The sequence below is a fragment of the Ursus arctos genome, unplaced genomic scaffold (assembly GCF_023065955.2).
Source record: "Ursus arctos isolate Adak ecotype North America unplaced genomic scaffold, UrsArc2.0 scaffold_22, whole genome shotgun sequence".
Lineage (NCBI taxonomy): Eukaryota > Metazoa > Chordata > Mammalia > Carnivora > Ursidae > Ursus > Ursus arctos.
The window spans coordinates 23,564,021-23,591,121 of NW_026622897.1; the positions used below are offsets into that span (position 1 = coordinate 23,564,021).

General features: G+C 36.3%; 1 protein-coding gene across 4 annotated transcripts in view; it reads right to left on the bottom strand.

Annotated features, from left to right (window-relative positions):
• Window positions 1-27,101, bottom strand: part of ARHGAP32 (Rho GTPase activating protein 32) — a 287,685-nt gene that overhangs the window by 198,836 nt on the left and 61,748 nt on the right. The gene's annotated exons all lie outside the window — the stretch shown is intronic.

Genomic DNA, 27,101 nt, shown 5'->3' on the forward strand with positions numbered 1-27,101 from the left:
CTGCCCAACTGCATGCCTTCTACTATTACACCCATCTTTCCTTCCCCGCAGTAGTAACTGCCAGATACACCTTGCTCAGGTATCCAAGATGGGACATAACAGCCTCCAGGCTTGTCCATAGCCTTTTAAATAAATAAATAAATAAATAAATAAATAAATAAATAAAGTAAGGTCAAAAGACACTGACAATTACATCAAACAAAAACACGCAACATTTTTATACATCATTTAAACTGCAGGCGCCCGTGGCAGCAATAAAATGACCTGCTGGGAAATGAGGGAAAAGTATAGCATCTCTAACACTGGCAACAACACAACCGTTACTCAGAAAACAGCCACGTTGTTACCAACCACTGACATGTCAGATATTCATCTTTTGGCCCAGCAATTCCCTTTCTAGGAAATTATTTCATTTTCACAGGTGAAAATAAGAAATGAACAGAAATATTCATGGCAGTAAGTTTATAACAGCAAAACAGAATAGCAAAAACCACCTAACTTGCTCATTAACAGAAAACTGGATAATCAAATTATGGAATCGCCATAGAATGGAATGCTATACAGTTGCTAAAAGTTGGGTAAATGAGAAACACAAGGCAGCCCTATTGGTCATGGTAATGACACAAACCCTAAGGCACACTATTAAGGCAAAGAAGAAAGAGGTAAAGGTGTACAATTGTATATATGAAATGCTCTATTCACATTTTCAAAAAGAGGAAGGAGAAACACACTGACTACATGTGCAGAATATGCAGAGGACAGCACCAGCGACAGCTGCTGTCTCCAAGGGAAAAACACAGCTAGCAAAGACGAACGAGGGGGAGACAGGTCTTCACTGTATCATGTACATATCACCCTCACAAAATAACTAATTTTAATATAGTCTTTTATATTCCCCCAGCAAAGAATCAGATTTTTAAATGTTATTTTAAGTATTTAGGTCTTTTTCCCCCTAAACAAATATAACTCCTTTAATGTGTTTCATGAATCCAATTTACCTTTCCTTTAATCATTTCTTTTGCTCCTTCATTACTGTCATTGATTGCCTCACTTCCTCAAGTCCTTTCAAACATGAAAACGTGAACTGTAAGTAGTACTTTTACAGAGAATACTGACGACAGTCTGACAACACAAGCTCACTAAGGACATCTCCTTTTCTAGTCCTGGGGCCACTGCCGAACCGTACGTCCCCAGACACCCCCGCTGCAGTGAGCGCCTTCAATCCCACCAATCTAACCTATGCACCAAGGAACACTTTCCACAGGTCTCACAGTTTTGACTCTGTCAGTTCAAAAAAAGTTTTTAACTTCAAAATCAACATGTGTTCTGTTCCCTTCTTTAGCAGCTAATGAAAATCTGGCAGAAACAAGGTAGTGAATAGCAGGGGGCATGTAAGGCACACATCAATCATGAGGGCTACCAAAACTTGAGAGGACTCCACATTCCTTAAGACCACAACTGCTTTAACTCATTTTTCCCCGAATGGCTTAAAACCTGATCAGGCTTCACTTCCCCAGCAAACTTTTGTGGGGCACAAGTCTCTGACCTAAACCATAGGAGTCATCATCGCTAGTTCAGAACTAGTTGAGTCTTCATCTTCTACTGACCAAGAGGTAAGGAAGACAAGGGATAGGGGAGTTCCTAAACCCACTGCAGCAAGAGGAAAAGGAATTTTCACAACAATTTAAGATCTAAAATTAGAATGCATTTTTTTTTCAAGAAAAAGATTTTTAAAGTGGCTTATTTTTCTAGCAGTAGTAGTAATAATAACAGCAAACATACACTGAGTACTTACTTAATTGCCAAACATTGTGGGCCTTACAAAATTAATTATAATTTAGTACGTAATTCTCACACATAGGAGCTATTACAATCTTCCTCTTACAGGTAAAGAAATTGAAGCTTAACATAATAATTTGTCCAGGGTTACTCACTTTAAAAGTCTGTATTAAAATTCTTTTTAAAAATCTACCTAAAATCTAACCACCATGTAAAATATTATTTCTATGGGGAAAATACGTGGCTTTCAATTTGATCCACATTTAGCTCATTAGCCTGACGCGCTCTGATCTCATAATTCTGTTGTATACCGATGACCTGCATTCCTTTCTACACAGCATCCCCCACACATGTGGGTTGACTACAAAAGAAAGGGTGCACATGGTGATCACAAAACAAAACAGCAGCAGAGCAGGAAGAGAACCGAGGTCCTGAAGCCCCCATTTCAGTGCTCCTTTTCCCACACTTTAAATTAGAATTGTTTTGAAGACATACAAATGGCTAACAGACACATGAAAAAATGTTCAAAATCATTAGCCATCAAGGAAATTCAAATCAAAACCACACTGAGATACCACCTTACGCCGGTTAGAATGGCAAAAATAGACAAGGCAAGAAACAACAATTGTTGGAGAGGATGTGGAGAAAGGGGATCCCTCCTACATTGTTGGTGGGAATGCAAGTTGGTACAGCCACTCTGGAAAACAGTGTGGAGGTCCCTTAAAAAGTTAAAAATTGAGCTACCCTATGATCCAGCCATTGCACTACTGGGTATTTACCCCAAAGATACAGACGTAGTGAAGAGAAGGGCCATATGCACCCCAATGTTCATAGCAGCAATGTCCACAATAGCTAAATCGTGGAAGGAGCCGAGATGCCCTTCAACAGATGACTGGATTAAGAAGTTGTGGTCCATATATACAATGGAATATTACTCAGCTATCAGAAAGAACGAGTTCTCAACATTTGCTACAACATGGACAGCACTGGAGGAGATAATGCTAAGTGAAATAAGTCAAGCAGAGAAAGACAACTATCATATGATTTCTCTCATCTATGGAACATAAGAACTAGGATGATCAGTAGGGGAAGAAAGGGATAAAGAAAGGGGGGGGTAATCAGAAGGGGGAATGAAACATGAGAGACTATGGACTATGAGAAACTGAGGACTTCAGAGGGGAGGGGGGTGGGGGAATGGGATAGACCGGTGATGGGTAGTAAGGAGGGCACGTATTGCATGGTGCACCGGGTGTTATACACAACTAATGAATCATCGAGCCTTACATCGGAAACCGGGGATGTACTGTATGGTGACTAACATAATATAATAAAAAATCATTAAAAAATATATATATAAAATAGGGGGAAAAAAATGCTATTCCAACGGTAATCACAGCAGGATTTGGGGGGACATGACAAATCCTAAAATACATCTTGAAAAATAAATGCAAGAAAATAACCAAGACCATTTGGGAAGAGGAAAAAAATAAAAACAAAAAAAAAAATAAATAAATTAGAATTGTTTTTTATCAGTTCTGTTCAAAACATAGCCAAAAGTTCAATAAATATCTCCTGAACTGGGCAGCAAGCTTCGTGCACAGAATGCTTCACAATTATGACTCTAAATACAGATATACCAGGCGCCTGGGTGGCTCAGTCAGTTAAGCATCTATTTTTGGCTCAGGTGATGATCCCAGGGTCCTCAGATCAAGCCCCACATCAGGCTCTCTGCTCAGCGAGAGCCTGCTTCTCCCCCTCCTGGCCACTCCCCCTGCTTGTACTTTCTCTCTCTGTCAAATAAATAAATAAAATCTTTAAAAAAAAAAAAAAAACTTTAACTACAGATATACCAAACAGACTCTTCGGAAAATTATGTATTCTCAATGTGAATAGCATATGTCTAGGTGTAATTAATAAATACATAATATATATATAATTGTATTAGAAAGAACAGTTAAGCACAATTCCTCCTAAAATATTTGCAATAACTGAAGGTTTTCTTCCAACATAAAAAGCACCACATGTAAAGTACAAATGTCATCCACCATTAATCATTCTTATACTATGTATTCATTCTAAATTCCAGATTACTTATATCTTTAAATTTTTTTTCTAACTGGGACGCCTGGGTGGCTCAGTCAGTTGAGCAGCCGCCTCTTGATTTCGGCTCAGTTCATGTTCTCAGGGTCATGGGATCAAGCCCGGAGTGGGGCTCCATGCTCAGAGTGGAGTCTTTTTGAGATCCTCTCTCTCCCTCTCCGTCTGCCCCTCTCCCCACTTGTGCACTCTCTAACTAGAATCTTTAAAAAAAATTTTAATTGTTTTTCTAACCAATTGTAGGTGGTCTGTAGGTTTCTTACATTGCAATAACTAACTTCAAAAGAATAATTTTCTTTTTTACTCCAGAATACTTCTGTGTTCTGAATCATCATACACAGACATCTGCTTCAGTTTACAAATATATCTAAAGGGCAAACAATTATGCATACATTATTTCGTTAAAATTTATTTAAGTAAAATAAATGTATTTATTTGTAAATATATTTTAAAATGTAAAAGATTCCATTCCATATTTATTTGTAAATACATTTATTTTATTAAAATAACCAAAATATACAATTTAACATGATCCTCTATAGGTCACTTTAAACACAACAGAAAAAGTCTGTTTGTCTAGAAAATGGAACATATGTTAGAGCAGATTTGCCTCTTTAGAAATATATATTCAAAGAGAGATCTAACTCTGAACAACTTTCCAAAAAAGCTAAATAAAATTTCAAAAAATGGATATCTTAACAATGTATCCACCCCATCACAACAATATATGTATTTTTAAAAGTATGTTGTATTTCAAAAAGCTGTTTCATGAAACTGGAAAAAATTTCAATAGAAATGGAAATACTTTGAAATCAGATGGACATTGGTTCAAACCTCAAGTATATCATTTATAGGTAGCGAGGTTTGAGGTAAGTAGTTTAAACTGAGTCTCAGTTTGATAATCTCTAAAAGGGGAAGAATAATAACCTTGTAAGATTAATGTGTGGATCAGAAAACTAATGCATGTAATGAAACTATCACATGGCACAGTAAGGATAACGTAAATGACAGCCATCATGCTCATCATCGCTGACACCATGGTATGTTTTATTGTTGTAATTATATAAAAACTAAGAAATAAGATAATCTGTAAATACTTTCTTTAGTTATATCAACTTGTAATTTTTACCATTATTTTAAAGAGAGTAGTAATCTAATAAATAAAAGGAGACGAGTCTCAACTAAGAGATAATTTTCTACTTATTTGAATCCCTTTCATGAATGTGGATGAAAAATCAAAAATTAGAACCAAAAGCTCATATACTCCCCTCATCACATTAATACAAGGATTACAAAGTACATATAAAATTAGATCATAAGACAGTTTGGCATGACATTTCCAATCTCCTTAATAAGTGATTTTAAGCAGAAATTTCCCAAGTATATGCATAAGCTCTCTCAAAATTTAACTAAAATCATCTATTATTTTTAAGTTCTGTATCCCTAGTCAACCAAGCAAAGATTAAAAGCATACTTTATGGTATTCAAGTTTTAAAATTCAAATTTTAAAATTCAAGTGTAATATTTATTATAACATAGAATACTGCCTTCAACAAATATATAATCTCGGGATATGTTTTCACTGGATCAGTAACTACCATCAATTGTTACACATTCTAGAATCTTTAATCTCGTGTAAATACTGATTGAAGAAAAATACTATGACAGTCTATCTAATCAGACTTCAACACAATTTTTAAAGATTTTATTTATTTATTCGACAGAGATAGAGACAGCCAGTGAGAGAGGGAACACAAGCAGGGGGAGTGGGAGAGGAAGAAGCAGGCTCATAGCAGAAGAGCCTGATGTGGGGCTCGATCCCATATCGCCGGGATCACGCCCTGAGCCGAAGGCAGACGCTTAACCGCTGTGCCACCCAGGCGCCCCTCAACACAATTTTTAACCATAGAGTTACAGTCCGTTTGGTATCAATAAATGAAAAAAAAATAGAAAGACTATATAGAGTAGATTTCATTATTATAAGAAAAACAGTCTTTAGATATATGTATATATATAAAATTTAGGAGATCATATAACAAAAACAGTAATTTTTACTTTCTTCTTTAATTTTTCTACAATATTTTAAATTTCTAACATCAAAATGTGTTAGCTATTTAATTTTTTGGTTTTAAACAGTTAACTCAGAAGTTAAAAGATCCATTCCATAGTTTTTTCTCTTGAATCATTGAATGCTAATTTCTGCCATCTTATATACCATAGAAGTCAAAAATAAATGCTTATTGAATAAATACATACAAGTGAACAACAGAAAAGTGTTAAGTCCCAAGCTTAGGGAATATAAGTTCAAAAATAAATAAAGTCAGTAAGCATAAGACCAAGGCAAATCTAAAATGATGAGTAAGAACAAGAAAAACCACAAAGGAGAAAAGCAAAAACAAGTATGTGGGCTAAATAGCTAAGGAAACTTAGAAATTCTTTATATATCAGGGTCTCAGAATCATGATATAAATCTGTAATAGGAATTAATATAAATTTAATTCCTGCCCTACAGTATGAATTTAATCCCTCCTCAAAGAAGAACCAAAATCTATGGAATGTGCGCCTTATTAATAAAGAAATCTAATGCCTCCACTGTAAGTGCAAAGACTGTATCTACTTACTGTCAAATTCATATATTACATAGCCTTGTTTCATTGTTTCCCCTTCAAAAGTTCGTAAAATCCAACCCAAGAATACTTTGTTCCAAAACTCAAGAGCTCAAGGTGCTCTTGAACAAGGGAAAAAGAACATGGTATCAGCATTAACACATTTTTCCAAATGAAATTAGTCAGAGACTGAAGAGAACAATTCATACAACTCCCCAGCCATGGGCACACAGAACAGGCAAGTTGTCTTAGCGTGAGCATTCCATTAGTAGACCAATAAATAACAAAACAAAAACACTTGCTTCATCACAATCTAGAGATCTCACGATATCCTCACTGGTCTGAGACACTACTCACAATAGTGTTTCAATCTACAGATAAAATAAAACTATACAATTGTTAACGAATAAAGTTCAACTCTGAAACAAGTTATAATTCTCCTAGCAATAAGTTTAAGGCCACTAAAATACAACATCTACATGTAATGGTTAAATGAAAACACTGCTAAAAAGTAATAAATAGGGGCGCCTGGGTGGCACAGCGGTTAAGCATCTGCCTTTGGCTCAGGGCGTGATCCCGGCGTTATGGGATCGAGCCCCATATCAGGCTCCTCTGCTATGAGCCTGCTTCTTCCTCTCCCACTCCCCCTGCTTGTGTTCCCTCTCTCGCTGGCTGTCTCTATCTCTGTCGAATGAATAAATAAAATCTTTAAAAAAAATAAAATAAAATAAAATAAAAATAAAAAAATAAAAAGTAATAAATAAACGCACAGTGTCAAAAATTAAGAATTAATTATGCTGCAACGGATCTAGTAAAAGGCCTTATAAAGACAATAAAGATTCAGTATTCTTTAATATAATGTTGAATTAAAGAAAGTATTTCCTGAGCCAGAATTCTGACTAAATATGTCACAATCAGTAAGGTACAGAACTGTACCTTTCACATTACTTTTGTAAGTTTAGGGCCTTAGAAAACTGTAGTCTTGGCAAAAACTGAAATTTATGTACAGTACTTCTGGTAATTCCTGTAACCAGACTACCTCCTAATGTTAATGATATTGCATAGAAAAATGCTAAATGTAAATTTAATGAGTAATAATCAAGGGAGAAAGCAAATGATTCAACTAAACTTAGTGGAAGGTCTGGGAGAGACTAGGAAGAAATCACTAGGGAAAAAATTAAATTAGGGCTAAGCAAAAAAAAAAAACAAAGAAACAAAACAAAACAAAAAAATCAGTTGTACTAAGTCTGCATGCTTGAAAAGCTCAGGGTAGGAAGCCTGGGTGGCTCAGATGGTTAAGGGCCCAACTCTTGATTTAGGCTTGGGTTGTGATCTTGGGATTGTGGGATCAAGCCCACATTAGGATCCATGATCAGTACGGAGGCTGCTTGGGATTGTCTCTCTTCCATTCTCTCTATACCTTCCCCTGTTCGCACAATCAATCAATCAATAAAATCTTTTAAAAAGTACAGGGTATTCTGTAGTTTATTAGAGTCTCTCCCACAAAATACTGGGAAAAAATGCCAATAAATCAAATGCTTTTACCTACTGGTATCCTTACCTGGATAGCTCACTCTAGTGCATGTTGATTTGAGACTCAAGTAATTTTGGCAGCCTGCTACTGATTTTATTTCACCCGCTCCCTTGCTATCAGCTGGCAAGGGTGGCAAGAGTCACAGTGGGAGTCAACAACAGCAAGTTCCTTCATGTTTTAGAAAACATTCAACTACTTACAAAATTACAAGCATTTTTCTCAAAGCACAATCATCCTGTCCTCAAATAACAAAACCTAAACCCATACTTGTAAATGTGAATCTGAGGCATATTATTCTGATGTATCTTAAAATAAGTGTACTTCTACTCCTGGTATCAGTAATTCTTCAAATTTATTTTCTTAGAAAGGAGATTAAGTTCTTACCTGCTCATTTAGCTTTATTTCAGGAAACAGGCATTTTTTTCCCATTATCCATTGTTATAGAAATTTGTTCTGGAAATTTTATCAATTATAAAAATAATAATAATGTAAATCTTTTGATGAGTAAACTATAATAGAGAAGTAAAAAGAAGTTAATGTGGATAGCTCTTTAAAAGATACACAGATTTATATTTAAGTTTGAATGACACATTAATTAGGGATTGAGTATCTGCCTATTTCCTCTGATTTGACCAGAACCAGACATTAATACTATTATCTGTGGTGCTTTTCATGTGACATGCTCAAAAGATGTAGTAAATGCAAAGTATATTTTATAATATCTCAAAAAGCACTTCAAAATAATAAAGCTGTTTCTTAAGTGTCAATTCAGAAACTTCAATTTATATCACTATGCCCTTGTGGTTAATTAAGCATGTTTAGAAACTCACTTGTTATTTACTGATTTATAATTTATTAAGCTACTGTTTCACTATTATGAGTAGTATTCAAGTTAAATATACAAAGTAATTTTAAACAACAGTACTATTTCTGAGTATCCATGGTTTCCATTTAGGAAATAATGCTGGATTTTTTTTTTAATTTAATGAAGTTAAGATGACTCAAATTCCTCTGTGCCACTTACTACCCATGTAAACTCAGGCAATTTACTTGAGATCTCTTAAGTTCAATTTCCTCATCTGATCAGAATAACCATGCCCAATTATACTGCAGTTGAAGTGATCAGATGAAACAAGATATATAAAACATCTATGCACCAAAACATTTATAAATAAGTGCTAAAAAACAGAAGGTATGATAAAAAAAAAAAAAGATGTTCATGAATCTACATTTTAGATCTACTAAAAAATACTAAACTTCTTTAGAAGAAAAAAAATTCTCATAAGGACTCTCTTAAATTACTAAAATACCATTATCTCACCTAAAGTAATTAGTCAATAATCCCTTAATATCTTAAATATGTGGTCAATATACCAGGCTTTCCAACTGTCATGAATTTTTTTTTAACAGTTGGTTTGCTTGAATCACAAAGTGCACACATGGCGGTATTATAGTTAATAGGCCTCTTAAGTCCCTTGTGATTTCAAGGTTCCCTCTCCTCCTCTATTTTTGTCATATGTTCGTTGAAGAAACCAAATCCTGTATATTCTCTAACACTCAGGATTTTGTTGATTATACGCCAACAGTCTGATTCTACAGGCTCTTCTAGCTCTCATATCTCCTTTACAGGCATTAATTCTTTTTTTAAAAAGATTTTATATATTTATTTGAGAGAGAGAAAGGGAGTGCGGGCACATGCACGCACAAGCAGGAAGAGAGGCAGAGGGAGAGGGAGAAGCAGAATCCCTGCTGAGCAAGGAGCCTGGTGAGGGGCTGGATTCCCAGGACCCTGAGCTAAAGGCAGACACTTCACCCACTGAGCCACCAGGCACCCCAACAGGTATTAGTTCTTAAAAGCTATACGGAATGCTTTAGTTTATATTTTCTGCCTCATCTACCAGCCTTCTAAAATAAATACAGATAAACAAAATGGTAAGATATTAGAAAATACAAAAACCAAAGTAACCAAAGGGCCATAGATAATGTATTCTTGCAATGACTTAAACAGGTATGAGTGGGGCAGCTATGTGAGGCAATGCACATTAAGAGGTTTCAAGTGCTGTTTTGACTTCTAATCTAAATGGGCTATTGCAGCCTCTACTGCCATCCATGACATTACTATATCCTCCTACATGATCTAATAAGTTCTTTGGTAATATCTGCAGACATCTGAACAATCTATGACTTATACTAAAATTCAACCTAATATGTTTGCCACTAGTCAGTCTCTATCATTTTAGAAGGGCAACATAAAAGCTGTATGAATTATGGCATTTCCTTAAAGAGAGAACAGGAACATTATCATGGCTCCTATTTGGGCAGGAATTAGAAACAAATGATATCCTGGAATAAACTATCGGATGGATGGATAAAGTCGAAATACAGAAATACCCCAAAACCTGGTACACTAAACTTAATTCACCAGCTCTTAAATATTTGAAAGGAAATGATTAGTAGGAATAAAGAGGTCAAAGATTTACCTATATAACAGGCTGCATATCTTAGAGAACACTGATTCATATACAGTGTATAAAAGGAATAAACAATAAACATCTTCGTGAGCTTGGAAACCCAACATGTTAGTACCAAGTAACAGAGTTTGCCAAGAATTAGACATCTCCTCTCCATCTACCCCGAGAAAACACTGTTACTATTTGGCCAGTGTATCAGTGTATCACAAGCCAAAGAATGGTTAAAACAGTTCAAACAGGAAAAGATTCTAGAATTATCAACTACATCCACAAACTAACAAGGAGTTCTTAAGTGAACAAATGGAAAAGACGATTCATCATGCACTGGACTGTCTGCCAGCATCAAACAACCAGCCAATGATCACCATCCACTCTGTCATTTTTCAAATATAAAATACAAAACAGGTAACAGCGCAATAAAAATATCACCTTAGACTCGCAGAGCAGTTTACTATTTTTAAAGCATTCTGACATATTTCAAAGCAAATGACAAAGAGAAATTAAGCCAAGGGAAGGGTGAGAATCTTACATCTAAAACACAAATTTTAGGGAACTAAACTTTTAAAAGAAAAAGCACTGAGAATTGAATTCACTATAATTTTCCTATAACTAGACAGTCAGTCTAATATTAAAGAGCTTAATAATAAAAACAGGTGCAACACATTCCAGGAAATGAGTAGGCAACAAGAAAATACGGTCACAGCATTGTTTTCCAAGGAAAAAACTAAGGATGTTCCTTCAAGTGCGGCTTTAAAACAGAAATTTTCAATCCTTTTTCCTATCCCCAAACAGTTCAAAACTATGCACACATTCATTAATAAAACTGACTCCTAACCTATTTAGAGATTTATTTTGATTAACAACAATTTAAAAGCAAATTATCTTTGAGAGTGTCAAGCTTGTTGAGTATTCAAACCGTAAGTTGAAAATTATTTTAATTAGAACTTAATTTCATTGAAATTGGCAGCACAAAAGAAGTTAGTTTTAAACAGGCAAGGGGAGGGAGGAAGAGCTAGATGAAATGGGAGTCTCTGGTCAGCTAACGGACAAAATATGAGGGTAAAAAGGACAAGGGCAAAAAGTAAACATGTAACTCCTTATAAATTCACAGATGAGGGGAGCCTGGCTCAGTCAATTAAGCATCCACCTTCGATTCAGGTCATGATCCCAAGGTCCTGGGATCAAGCTCCGCATCAGGCTCCCTGCTCAGTGGGGAGTCTGCTTCTCCCCCGGCTCATGCTGCCCCTTCCCCTGTTCATGCTCACTCGTGCTCTTTCTCAAATAAATAAATAAAATCTTTTTTAAAAATTCACAGATGACATAAAACATTAACCAGATTATCTGGGGATATCAGAAAAGTATTCAAAACATTCTGGAAATAACATCAAGTTGTCAGAATTCTCAACTGCATAGACCCCAGATGTAAATCAATATGGGGGGTAATTCTTATGTTGACTGACATTCCTGTTAGGCTATCATCTCTGAATTCAGGAACATTTGCCTAATTGAATATTTGGTGTAGATGTCTATAACATTAAAGAAGAATTTGGCCAATGGGTACTTAATGCTGAAAAGAATGAAGGACCAGAGAAATGTTTATGTCAGAGAACACACAGAACTTGAAAGCAGTTATAAAAATGTCAGAAATTCAACTACTTTCAAAGGTAGACAAAATTCTAAAGACCACCTCATCTGAAGTCAGCTAGTAAACTAAACTCTACAGAGGTTCATGTTTCCAGAATGCCCAGGCGGCTCAGTCAGTTAAGAGTCTGCCTTTAGCTCAGGTCATGAACCCAGGGTTCCAGGATCAAGTCCTGCATCAGGCTCCCTGCTCAGAGGGGAGTCAGCTTCTCCCTCTCCCTCTGCCCCTCCCCCTGCTTGAGCACTCACTCCGCCAGCACTCTGACAAGTAAATAAAATCATTCTAAAAAAAAATTCATGTTTCCTTTTCCTACCTTACAATTAATTGTATGGTAAATTTCCACAACCACAAAAACCTAGTGGTGTGATCAAGAAAACAACACTGTCCCCTGTATTACATATAAGGGAACTGAGGCTTGCCCAAGGTCACATAATTTATAAATGGTATTTATCTCTTAGGTTATTTGTGAAGGAACAGCTAAGATGTCTCCTCCACTAAAAAGTTTTCAAATTATTCCCCAGTCCAAAGCATTCTTTCTGCTGTCCTACAGTATTTTCAAAAACACTTTCAAAATACTTTTAAAAATAGAAGAGAAGTAGGCATAAAAAGGATAAGCGATTTGCCCAAGGACGGACACAAGGGTGGAGCTGGGAGTCGGACTCCAGAGATGATCACTACACTATTCCCCAAAATGATCACTAAATATGATCTCTTCTGCTATAACACATTTCTGTAACATGAATTAGATCATTTTCAGGTTGTATATAACAATTTTTTCCCACACATTAGTGTTTTCAGTCAGGTACATCCCATTTAACAGGAAGTTCAGGACCATACAGTGGATGCAATAAAATGCAGGGGATCACCGCACTGCACATAAGCCCGTTCACACCATTCTGATGCTAGTCTCAGCTTAGTCCCACGTTAGTCTGCGAGGGCTATGCACGCTACTTCCTCATTTTTGCATACTTCGCCCTTGTCTCTGTAATTCAGCAGCTTCAACGCTTCATGACACCCCTTGCCATCAAGTAACCATCACCTTTTTTTTTTTAAGATAAAATCCTGTATTTACTGTAATATTTCTCTACTTACTACCAATCTGACATTATTTTTTTAACCACGCTGTTATTATTAGGATTGTTGTTTCTTTTATTAGTGCTCTGGATACAAAGCTGTATAGATTTTGAGTGATGTGTACAACTTTATTTTTACCAGACCTTTTTAGTACATGATTTGTAAACCCACCAGATGTAAACACATACATCACATTATAGTGAAAATTGTAAAAAACAAAAAATGTTTTAAAACCAATATCATTAATTACTACATACCCTTCTATGGCCAGTCAAATCTTCCAAGTCTTAGTACAGAATAAAATTGCTGCCATCAAAAATACTAAACATCTAACAAAACAGAACAGGTAGCTCTTCCCTACTCATCTCAACGTCTTCAATATAAACTAAAAGCCAGTTCCTCATAATGTATGTAAAAGAATTACACAGCCAGCTATGGCTGGCTCCTGAACTAGACCGGACATCAGAATCACAGGAGTAGCTAAAAACAAACAAACAAAAAATACAGGTTCTCCCAACCCCCCAGAGACCCACTGGATTTCCAGAGACCAGATCCTGGAATCTGCATTTGAAATTCTTCAATTAATTCTACTTATCTGACAGCCCAGTGGCTTAATGATCAGGTATTTACATAAGAAAAAAACAAGCACAAAACTTACACACCCCCAAAATGATATGCTTTTTACTTTCTGAAATGATCAGTAATTCAAGCAAAGAAATAGCATTCCTAAATGAAGAGTATTAAAATTGTATAAACAGCCATTTTTAACCCTGTAACTTATAATTAATTAAAATCGATCAAATATGGAAGGGTTGTTCATTAGCTGTGATTACTAAGAGGCTGAATGAATGGTACTAGCAATGTAACCATCAACTACACCCTCTCACTGGCTGCCTCATTAGCAAATAAGGCCCTCATTGTGGGAAATGGAAGCAAAATCATGGGGTATATAATATACACACATGAAGCAAGTTTTATTTTCCTGGCTCAGAGCTCCAGCAATCTGCAAGGAAGAAAGTCACCACCTTCTGACTTCTTTATTTTGAAATTCTTGGGTCTACTGGGGCAAATTATTCACAATAAAGCTGTACCAATAACATTTACACTGTTACTAACCATACCACTTAACTTACCTTAATTTATACTTATTTCTCCATTAACATTTCTTATTTAAATGCTTGCATAAATCCACCGCAACTGGTATGTTATAGCTATTACAGTACAGAACACAGTACCACTGTGAACACTCTATGTGACAATTAGAGCAAGGTATGCTTGTACAAAATGCTCTAGGATAGTTCCTATCATGTTATATAAATTTATGTTCTTACATATCTGTGATCCACAATACTTACAAGAAGTCAAAAAAGGGGGGGCACCTGTGTGGCTCAGTCAACTGAGCAGACGTCTGCCTTCAGCGCCAAGTCATGATCCCAGGCTCCTGGTACAGAGCCTGCTTTGGGCTCCCTGCTTAGTGGGGAGTCTGCTTCTCCCTCTCTCCCTGCCCCTCCCCCCACTCATGCTCCTTTGCGCGTGCTCTTTCACTCTCTCTCGATTGCTCTCTCAAATAAAAAAAATCATAAAAAAAAAAAGAAGGCAACAAAGGTTTAATTTGGGGGCTAATAAACTGCCCATTTTACATATAAATAAATCTTATTTGGACTACCAGACATGATTAATTTGGACCTCAAATCATATTTTTATTTGACCTAGTTGTCCCCCAAAATATATGTGTTATTATAAAGGTTTATATTTCCTAATAGTACATTTCAAATAAAATATAGACTTAAAAAATCCATGAATTTTCATTTGTCTAAGCCTCAAATGTTTTGACTCACTTGATAGTTCTGCTATTTGAAATTTAAATGACATAAATTGAGATACAGGGTAATCAAGAGCGGCCCCTCAGGCACTAACATGCTGCTATGCTCAATGAAATTCATATCTCACTAGAAATGGACAAAATCACTGCTTCAGTTAAAGCAGAAAAATGCCCCAGGAGGTGTTTCATCTGACACAAAGGATGCGGTTTACCACCTAGAGCAGCTCAATTCCAATCTCTCCTTTGTCAGAACTACTTGCCAAAGGCAAATGACAGTATCTAATAATATCCTGAAATTTCTGGCAATTGGCGGATGCTGTAACAACAGTGGAGAAAAGTAACTGATGCAAGAGCCCAAGATGTCATCACAGCACACTGTAACTCTGACTAAATCATGCATTGCAGGACATGTCAAAAATATTGTGCCCTATCTCAGCTGCATTAAGTGAACGCTGCATTATTTAAACATAAATATTAAACTAAAATCTCCTGAAAATGTAACAGGTTCTCTTATCTTGAGTAAAATTTTTGTTGTAGACATTTTTTACTAGTATAACATTTTCATAATGCTACATAAGCCATTTAAAAACAGATTTATTTCAATTAGATACAGTGTTCTGCAACAGCCAAAATATCAAAGCTTACATAAGGACACTATAGGGAAGATAAACTGAGGTGGTAAACAAGGGCAGGAAGAGACAGGGAACAAGACTATATACTCTAGTTAGGGAGTGAGGGGAGGTGTATGTTACATGACTTTTTTAAATAAAAATTATAAAAATCTTGAAGATCAAAACAATCTATCTCTTGTTTATCTCATCTTGTCTATGCCTACTGCTCAAGAAATTAAAAAAAAAAAAAAAACTGCAGTAGTACTCTTCCCTAAAACCCATAACCCCAGTCTAACCATGAGAAAAAAGTCAGACAAACTCAAGTTGAGGGACATTCTAACAAATGTACCGTTAAATGTAAGATGTCAACAAAAGGGGAAACTGGATGTGGGGTCAATGGGAACTCTGTACTATGTGTAACTTTTCGGTAAATCTAAAACTATTCTAAAAAAGCTTTTTTTTTTAAGAATTCTGTTGCAAGTGATAGAAAATATAACTCAAACTGGACTAACCAAAAGAAATTTCTTGGCTCATGTAACTGAAAATATTTAAGGACTGGTCTCACTTCAAGCACGGAAAGATTCAGAAGGTTCAAATCTCTTCAAGGAAGTGTCTTCATTTGTTGACTTTGTCCAGCTGTCCAGATGTTGGCTACAATCTCAGGTTTCAGGGGTGCCTGGGTGGCTCAGTCGATTAAGCATCTGACTCCTGGTTTCGGCTAAAGTCATGATCTCAGGGTCCTGGGATCAGGCCCCGTGTCGTGTGGGGCTCCCCACTCAGCGGGGAGTCTGCTCCTCTCCAGTCTCCCTCTCCTTGTGCCCCTCTCTCTACCCACCTTCTAAAATAAATCAATAAATATATGTATATAAAATCTTAGGTTTCAGATACTGCGTTTTGCTATAACATTTGTTTTAAAAATACAAATTTATTCCAAAGTGATTGATACATTAAGGAACAATTTGAACACAGCATGAATTTTCCATTTGTTCATGCATGATTTCATCTGCTAAAAAGAACTAGGTCAGGGGTTAGCAAACTTCTCTGTAAAGGACCAGATAATACTTTAAGCTTTGTGAACCATATGTTCTCTGTCACAACTCTGCCTTTTTAGAAGGAAAGCAGCCACAGACAACAGTAAAAGCAAAGGACATGGATGTCTTAAATAAGACTTTATTTACCACAACAAGCAGGGCCTTCCTCGGCTTGTCAACCAGGGTTAGGGTTAGGTGTATGCAGACTGTACCCAGCAGAACCAAGCCATTTAGGACTATAGAAAACACACCTCACCAGAAGAACGAGCCACATCTATCCACATGCAGTATACAACTTTTCAGCCAATTATCGACCAGCCTCCTTCCAACACTTCACAATGCACCAGCTGCAGTCCCTCTAATCACATGGTGGCCACTGTCCTGCACCATTTTCTCTTCTGGTAGCCACCACAGATTCGGTTTAACTGGGCCATCTTAGACTATTTTCCTACTTCTGAACCCATCACTGTGTCCAAAAGTCTGTGCTGTGCTGTCTGGTCAGGGCTTGAGTCATGGGCTTTATCCTTGCAACAGGAAGGTGGAAACCCTACTTGATCCCTAAGTAACTAAGACTGGGGTAAGGATTCTCAAAAAAAATCAGAATCCTATTTTTAAAAAATTATAAATTTTTAAAAACAAAAACTTGAGAAAGGAAAACAAATATCTACTACAATCTCTCTCTGTACAATAGCTACAGAGTAAGTAGCATCGTTTAATATTCGATTAATTCATGCAAACACAACAATACCTATTCAGCACTGAGTAGGATTTCAAATGGTTTAAAGACATGCATTCTAAATAAAACAGAGCTTCCAAAAAATCTAACTCAATGTATGTCACCTGGTACTCAAATGAAAAAACAGCAAATCTATTTCATTGCTGGAAAAAAGCTATGATGAATTTTGTGACAATAGTATGCTTTTATTCTGTTCTTTATAGTAAATTTAAAGGGTTTTCAGGGATACTTTTAACTAAGTGTTACTTTCACTTTGTGCACTGGCTTCAACTAACCCACGGATGAACTGCAGCTCATGGATACTGAAGTAAACAAAGGTTTTCAAAGAATATCATCTCAGAGTTTATCAGCCCAATTGTAACTTTCCTTAAATCCAATCAATTAGATACTATTTCCTCTCATCAAGACTATATATTGATTCTAAAAGTCAATGTGAAATGCTTTTTAAAAATTGCCTGCCTTTATGAACCCCACTCAAGTCCTATCTATAAATTACTTCCCTGAACTCACCAATCTTTTTTTCACATTGCTATGCCTTTGTTTGTAATACTTACCCCCTCTCTTTTGAACAGCCTTTCCACCTATTAGCTGGTAAACAAGGACTCATCTTTTAGGACTCAACTTAGGCAACACTTTCCTGTCAGAAGTCCTTCTTCCCAGTGATTAACATTGTTTTATTCTGGTTAATGGTAATGACTCCAGTGTTTGCTCAGTAATCATGGTGCTGGCTTTTGGAAACAGACACACACACACACACACACACACACACACACACACACAGACTTTATCAGGTTAAAGCAAACAGCCACTTATTTCTTCAGAATATCAAGACTGGATGTTGAATTTTAACAAACGGCTTTTCAAAATGGGATTTTTCATTTGATTTATTTATATGGCGATTTATAAAAGGAATTATCTTTGCTTTCAAGGAAGGGGAGGAAATAATCACATCCTGATCGTGGTATATTATTCTCTGATGAGTTTTGGATTCTACTAATATTTAAAGGAATTTTAGGGGACAGTAAAAAAAAAACTAAAAATAAAAAAATAAAAATAAAGGATGCTTACACTGTTATCCATTTATGAGACTAATCAATCCTTTGTGTAATCTTTGCCAAGTTTTGCTAGCATCTTTTAAAAATTTTGAAACTGCTCCTTCTTTTTCTATAGTCTGAACCAGTCTATTTAAATGGCACTGGTATGGTAGATTTCCTCTCCAGTATCATCCGAGTCTGGTGGATTAGGGTGGCAAGGAAGGTTGTTGCTCTTTAACAAGTTTTTCTATTTCTTCTATAATTGCTCTGTTTCCATTTTCTCTCTCTTCTAGAGTCAGTCTTCTAGGTAATTATAACCTTCCTAGAAATATTATCCAATTCATTCAGTTTCCCGTATTTTTTTCATCAGAGCTGAACAATTCTTACAGTTCTTTACATTTCTTATGTGCCTGGGGCACCTGGGTAGCTTCAGTCTTGATTTCGGCTCAGGTAGTGATCTCGGGGTTGTGGGATCCAGCCAATGGCAGCCTCTGTGCTGGGTGTGGAGCCTGCTTGAGATTCTCTCTCTTCCTGTCTGTCCCTCCCCCCTCTCTAAAAAAAAATAATAATAACAATAAATTCTTTATGTGCCCATGATCCTTTCCAAATTACTTAACAGATTAGTTATTTCATTGTTTCTAAAATAAAACAGTTCTTCAATTTCTCTAATTAGATTCACCACCTACTGAAAATGTTACCTGACTTCTCAGTGTTTTCATTTAGCAATAACAGTTCCTATTTCATAAGGTTATTGTGAGAACATAAATGAATACGTAAGTGCTTAGAACACATCCTAGCACTCAGTGCACTCTATCTTTATCAATTTCTGCTTTGATCTCTGAATTAGTTTCCAACTGGTACTGTAACAAATCACTCCAAACTTAGTGGTTCAAAACAACACAAATTTGATAGTTCTGGAGGTCAGAAGTCCAAAACCAGTCTCACTGACCTAAAGTCAAGATGTTCACAGGGCTGGTCCCTTGAGAAGTGGGGGAGAATCTGTTTCTTGCCTCTTACGTAAGCTTCTAGAGTCCAGCTGTATTCCTCGGCTTATGGCCTTTCCACACATCACTCTAACCTCCTACTTCCAGCATCACATCTACTAGTCACTCTGATTCTCTTGCTTCTCTCTCATAAGAACCCCTGAGAAAACCTTGCGCCCACCCAGATATCCAGCATAATCTCCCCATGTTAAGATCCTTCACTTAATCACATCTGCTAAGTCCCTTTTGCCACATGTAGTAATCTGATATGGGTCCCAAAGACATCCATGTCCTAGTCCCTAGAATTTGTGAATGTTATTTTACTTGAAAAAAGGACCTTTGTAGACTATGATTAAGGACCTTGAAATAAGAAAATAACCCTGCATTAGCAAGGTGGTCCCTAAATGCCATCACAAGTATCCTTTTAAGAGACAGGCAAAGAGAGATGAGACACACAGAAGAGGAAAATGTGACCTGAAGACAGAGGCGGAGACTGGAGTGAACCAGCCGTAAGCGCAGGATGATGGCAGCCACCAGAAGCCAGAAAAGGTAAGGAACCAATCCACCCCTAGAGCCTCCGGACGGAGCGGGGCTCTGCCAACACCTTGATTTCCGACCTCTGGCGTCCAAAGCCACGAGAGAATCAATTTCTGTTACACTACTGAGTTTGTGGTAACTTGTTGCAGCAGCCACAGTAAACTAACACATCATGTAAAGTAGCACATTCACAGGACATATTTGAGGGGCCGTTACTCAGCATTTATTAATTCCTTCCTTTGCTCTCCTCGGATATATTTTGGCTTTTTCTCTCCTTGAGTCAGATGGGTAATTCATTTCCTCTAATTCTTTCCTGTTTATTAGTATGGATATTTAAGATAAATAATCCTCCTATATATGCAGTTTTAGCTAGACCCCACTGGTTCTAATATATTTGTTTTCATTGTCCTTTTCTACAATTTTTTTACTTCCTCTTTGATCCAAAAATTATTTTGAGTTGTAATTTATAGGTGATACAGCTTTTTGTGTTTTACATGTTTTTAATTATTAACTTCTACTTTTACTGCAATGTGATCAGATTATTTCTATTTTGGGGGATTTCTTGAGGGTTATTTTAATGACCCAATATATGATCAGTTTTTGTAATGTTCTAAGAGAAATTGAAAAGAAGGTGTGTTCTGTTTTTAGAGTACAAAGTTCAGTGTATTTCAATTAGATTTACCTTACGTTAATTGGGTTTTTCTAAATCCCTATTTTTTTATCCACCACTATCTCCAATATGTTTGTTTTTCCTTAAGTCATAGTTTCAGCTTTGTGTTTATTAATGCTGTTATTTGAAGCATAAACAATCAATGTGTACACTTTATCATTATAAACCTTCTTTGTCTCTTTTAATCCCTTCTGCCCTGAATTCAACCCTGTCTTTTTTTTTATTAGTTTCAGAGATAGAATTCAGAGATTCATCAGTTGCATATAACACCCAGTCCTCATTCCATCAAGTGCCCTCCTTAATGCCCATCATCCAGTTACCCCATCCCCCCTCACCTCCCCTTCAACAACTCTATCTTATATCAAAACCTATATTATACTTATCCTTCTTGTTAGCTATTGTTCCAAGAAATCCAGAAAACTTTCTTCTCTCCTCTGAAAACAAAGCAACCATGAGAAAGTAACACTTTACATACATAAGGTTAATGAAGACACTGATATGAAATAGTGGTATAAGACAGGTCACTCTTAAAGCCATGTCATACCAAAACCTAACATTGCATGAGCAATAAGAAAATGTTAAATGATAAATCCATTAATGTTTGAAAGTTCAGTATAAAAGATATTTCCTTCCAATGAGGATTGCTAAAGCTGTCTTCTTTTATAACCATATACACACATGCTCTGCAATTTATATATTGAGAATCAGGTAACAGTGTTTTGAGATGTCTATCATCACAGAAATATAATACTCAAAAAAGAAAACGGAAAAAATTTCAGTGTCATCTATTCCTCATTTCTGCTTTCTAAATAATTTTAATGAAATTTTTAAAAGGCACAGAAAATAAATACTGTAGAGTTCTTAAGGATTATTCTAGGCCTTTAAATAAATATTCCAGTCAGAGAAACAGTGATATACTTATCACTGAGATTATCTTTGTAAAGTGGTTAAAAGTGCTAGCTTGGGAATCAAATCTGAGTTCAAATCCCAGCCCCGCTGATTACCATGGCACCTTGAGCAAGCTATTTAACTTAAACCTCAATTTCTTATATGCAAAATTGGATTAACACCACCTACTTGAGAGAGACACTGGGAGAATTTAACATGAATTTATGCAATGGACTTGGCAATGTACCTACTACACAGTGTTTATAAATTGCTTTCGTGTAAACTCTCAAGTAAAATATCAAGACTAACCTTGACTTACATCTACTTTTAAAGTCTGCTGACATTTATGAAGTCTTAACTTTATGTCATTTCAAACTCATAATACTACATTAAACACACTGTAAAGAATTAAATATGTTAAAAAAATCTAATTATTATAAATCTGGTACTGAAAATATAGACAAACTTACCCATGGTATCCCACTGCTACGGAATGAAGTGCAAACTACGTTATATAGTATATACGACCTGGCCTTTATGTATCTGTTCGGCATCACATCTGTCAATTAGCCATAGCAACTATTTATAGTTCTCCACCCTTACTTATCATGCTGCTTCAAGTTCTTTACAGAGGTGGTTCCCTATACCTTTAATGTACTCCATCTTAACTATACACACATCTTTACACACCTGGCAAAATTTATTTGTTCTAAATTAACTCGAGCATTACCTCCTTTAAGAAGCCTTCCCTGGGGTGCCTGGGTGGCTCCATCGGTTAAACGTCCGACTCTTGATTTTGGCTCAGGTCATGATCTCAGGGTTGTGAGATTGAGCCCCACACTGGGCTCCACACTCAGCGGGGAGTCTGCTTGGATTCTCTCACTCCTCTCTCTCTGCCCCTACCTCACCCCATTCTCTCTAGTAAATAAATCTTTTTTAAAAAGTGTAAATAAAACAAGAAGCCTTTCCTGACCTCCTCAGATATACATTTATATAAACATAAATGGTGATAAAAGAACTATATAAGGAGGCAAGAGAGGTAAGATAGAAAATGGAAGGAAAAATACATACCAAAGTAAAGACAGGGCGCGAGAGAAAGGGCTCAAGGAAAATTTCTAAAGGCTTGCATCTGAAGCACAGGGCGAGTCCCTCACCTAATGCCAAATAATAAAAACTATTCAGGATTACAACTCCTAGACAATTTAAAGGTAAGATCCAGTAGTAACACAAGGTGGATATTGTACCAGGAAGCAGACTCTGACATACTTAGCATCTAGAATGCTCCCTGGGAAGTGCTAGTGGGATCAACATCCATCTGTAGCAAGGAGAATGAGCCTTAATTAAAAAGAGACAGGCTGGGGCACCTGGGTGGCTCAGTCGGTCAAGCAACCAAGTCTTGGTTTTGGCTTAGGTCCTGATCTCGAGGTCCCAAGATCAAGCCCCACATGGGGCTCCTCAAGGCAAAGTCTGCTTCAGGTTCTCTCTCCCTCTCCCTTTCCAACCCCCCTACTCCTCCCCCTACTTGTGCATGCACTTTCTCAAATAAATAAAATCTTTTTTAAAAAAATAAAAAATAAAAATAAAAAGGGAAAGGTTGATTTTCATTACAGACCCAATGAAAGCTGCAGCCAACCCCTGGGGAGCACTAATGTGGCTCTTCAGAACAGAGTAGGGGCAAATAGGACAGCTCTTTATACCCTGTATCAACCAGTCTTTTGGTCACACTGGTAAGAGGTACTGAATTCACAAACACACACCTACTAAATTTCAAACTCAGATTATGCGCTTGAGAATTTGATAACTGGATTTTAAAAATGCTTTTCGCCTTTTAACTGGGGCATTCTTTCAAATACAAATGATTTATTTTGAAAACTGTAACTTTTCCTACCAGAAATAAATATAAATCTCAGTTATATGGGTAAAAGACTACATACAAAAAATTGTTTCATCATACTTTACCCACAGTGTTTAGGTAGTTGTTATTAATTACCAAATATAAAAATGGCTAAAGATTTACAAACAAAGCCTATCTTTTTCTTCTAGTCTTATCGTTTCATTGAGTTCAGGTGGGGACACCCTTTGAGAAACTTTTCTAGTATTCCTGTCCTCCGAATGATAAATAAGAAAGTTTAAACTTATTTTCCAGCTACATGTTTCTGAGGTCTGTTATGTAATCTAAGCTCTACTTAGGAAGCACAAAAGAGTAGAGAATTAAAGTCTCAAACAACAGCAGAGATCATGTTCTTAGGCAATTTCTCAGACTAACCAGCCAAAATCTCTATTCTTCTGGTCCAGAAATGTAATTTCTCCTGTAATTTTCAAACCTCTCTAATATTTTGATAGATAATTTCGATAGCATTAACATATTATTTGTAAATTACTAAGACTTGCCTCAAACTTTCTCAGGTCAGACCACAACTTTATTTTTCTGCCACACAATACTACATAATATTCTGTCTTCCATGGGGGAAAAGGAAGATAGAGATATGCTCCTACTTACAAATGAAAATACTCAAAATCCAGAGGTTATTAATATTTACCTTAACTATACACACACACACACACACACACACACACACATACACACAATGCTCATTCTGAATCCCACATAATTTAGTCTGCTGCAAACACAGGGATGCATAACCACTTTGTCATAAAAAAAGAAATCCTGGCAATCCCATTTCCAAACACATCTCTTCATCCTAAAGCTCATGGACAAACAGTGAAAAGGAATTAAACTCTGGACAAATGAGGTTTTTGAAGCTACAGCATTTGCACAGATTGCTTAAGAAAACTAGATCAAGCAGAGCAGATGATTTAATGGCAAATATGTGTTTCCTTTAACTGGAACATTCTCTAAAATAAATTACCTTTTTAAAAACCAGAGTATCATTAACTGGATAATGTGGCCTAAACCCCTTCAACATATTTATTTACCATCTGGAGTGTCCAGGAGAGCACAGGGAGGACAAAACAAAGAGAAAAGATAAAAACGCTGAAGATGAATTTTAGGGCAAGAGAAAGGCTCCGTATACAGCATGGGTTAGGAGTAAAAGAGAACCAGGAGTGAGACTATCACAGTAAAGATATATGAATAAGGTCTGGAAGGAGAGGGAAAGGAAAAAAGTTATCTTAGCCTTGGCACAACAATATGAAGGAAACAAAAGGTTACCTTTCTCTTCTAGAGAAAAACAGAAAAATGCCACTTTTATCAGGGGGTATTAACTCAGCAGCAGAGATGAGGGGAACAAACCCCAGCCCCAAGCTGAGTCCCCGAAGCTAGGGTGCTGCCTGCACTCATCTGCGAATCTATTCTTCCTTTAACAAACTAGTAGAGTGGTGCTGCTTCTTTGCAAAATTTACTATGCAAACAAATCACCTCGGGATTTTGTTAAAATGTAGATTATCGAAAATAAATAAATATTAAAATGAAGATTCTGATTCAATAGGGCTGGAGTGGGGAGATTCTGTATTTCTAACGAAAACCAAGGGAATACTGATGTATCCCCTTGATTAGCAAAGGTCTAGTGCAATGGCATCTTGTCCTATAGAAAGAAATAATTTAAAATCGGTAAAAGTAATTTTCATAATATATTTTATTTACCATAATCTTCCAAATGACTACCAGTTCAACTAGTATTCAATATTTGAAAATTTATAATGATATAACTTTTTTCTATTTGTAATAAAATTTGTAAGTGTGTTGATGGGCACACAATATGTAAAGAGTAATCTGTATGAAATAGCACAAAGGAAGAGAAAAAGAAGCTATACAGAAGCAAAGTTTCTGCTTCTGGAAATTAAGTTGGTATTAATTCAAGCAAGATTGTTATACAGTAAAAATATTATTAATTATAATCCCCAAGGCAACCACTAACAAAACAACTCAAAAAATACTGTAAAATAGGGGCACCTGGCTGGCTCAGTCAGAAGAGCAGTATGTGACTCTTGATCTCCGGTTCTTGGGTTTGAGCCCCACTGTGGGTGTAGAGATCACTTAAAATAAATAAAAACTTCAAAAACACTGTAGAATAAAAAAAACAAGTAAATTTAAATGGTGCACTAGAAAACAGCTGGCAGAAAAGAATGTCATAACAGAGAAAGAGAGGAAAAGATATAAGACAGAAAATAAGTAGCAAAATGGCAGATGTAAATTCTTAGTAAGTATGTTAAATGTACATAGATTAAAAACTTCAACTAAACATTCCATTGGCAGAATGGTTCCTAAAAACATAATCCAACTATATGCTTTCTACAAGAGACACACTTTAAATATAAAGTGAAAGGATGGAAAAGAATATTTCATGAAAATTACAGAAACAGAGCTGGAGCAGCTATACTAACAAATAAGGATTTTAAGACAAAAAATGGTTACTAGAGATGAAGAACGTTTTATAATGATAAAAAGGTCCATCTGTCAACAAGATGAAACAATTATACATGCATGCAAAATTCATGAAGCAAAACCTGACAGAATTGAGACAAGAAATGGGGAGTGTCACAGTACCAGTGGAGACTTCAATGCCCACCGTAAGCGATAAATCACTTAGAAGATCAACAAGGAACAGAAGGCCTGACCAACATAAACCGACCTGACCTAACAGACATCCATCTCTGTGATAGCTCACCAACACCACCGGAATACACGTACTTCTCAAGTGCACATGAGCATTCTCCAGGATAAACCATAGGGTAGGCCATTAAACAAGTCCTGATTAAACCCAGTGGAATGAAACTAGAAATAAATAAGGGAAAGAAATGTGAGAAACTCACATATAAGTGAAAATTAAAACAACCTAAATGACAAGTAGGTCAAAGAAGAATTCACAAGGGAAACTAGAAAATACACGGGGATGCGAACAAAAATACAACAACCAAAACTAACGGGATGCAATGAAAACAGTGATCAAAGGAAATTTACAACTGCCTATGCCTGTATTTTAAAAAGTAGAAAAATCCCAAATCAATAACCTAACCATCTACCTTAAAAAACTAGTGAAAGAACAAACTAAGCCCAAAGCAAGCAGACAGAGACAGTCTTAGATACCAGAGCAGGAAAAAATGAAATAGAAAACAACAGAGAAAAACTAACAAAACCAAAAGTTATCCTCTAAAATGACCAACAATTTGATAAATCTTAAGTTACTATTGGCCATAAACCATTAAGTAATACACATAATTTTATTTAAAAGTCACGACCACCCAAGAAGGTACATCTGGCTATGCCCAAGTCACACAAAAATAAAGTAAGATTGTTTAATTATTACATCAAAGGCAAAGAACCAGGAAACAGAGAAGAGTCAAAATTTAAGTCATGTGTTCTTTACATAATGCTGCACTGCCTGATCTACTTTTTAGATTTACGAAAATCTAAAATCTAAAGTATTTTTAAGATTTTATTTATATATTTGACGGAGAGAGACAGCCAGCGAGACAGGGAACACAAGCAGGGGGAGTGGGAGAGGAAGAAGCAGGCTCCTAGCGGAGGAGCCTGATGTGGGGCTCGATCCCATAACGCCAGAATCACGCCCTGAGCCTAAGGCAGACGCTTAATGACTGAGCCACCCAGGCACCCCAAAATCTAAA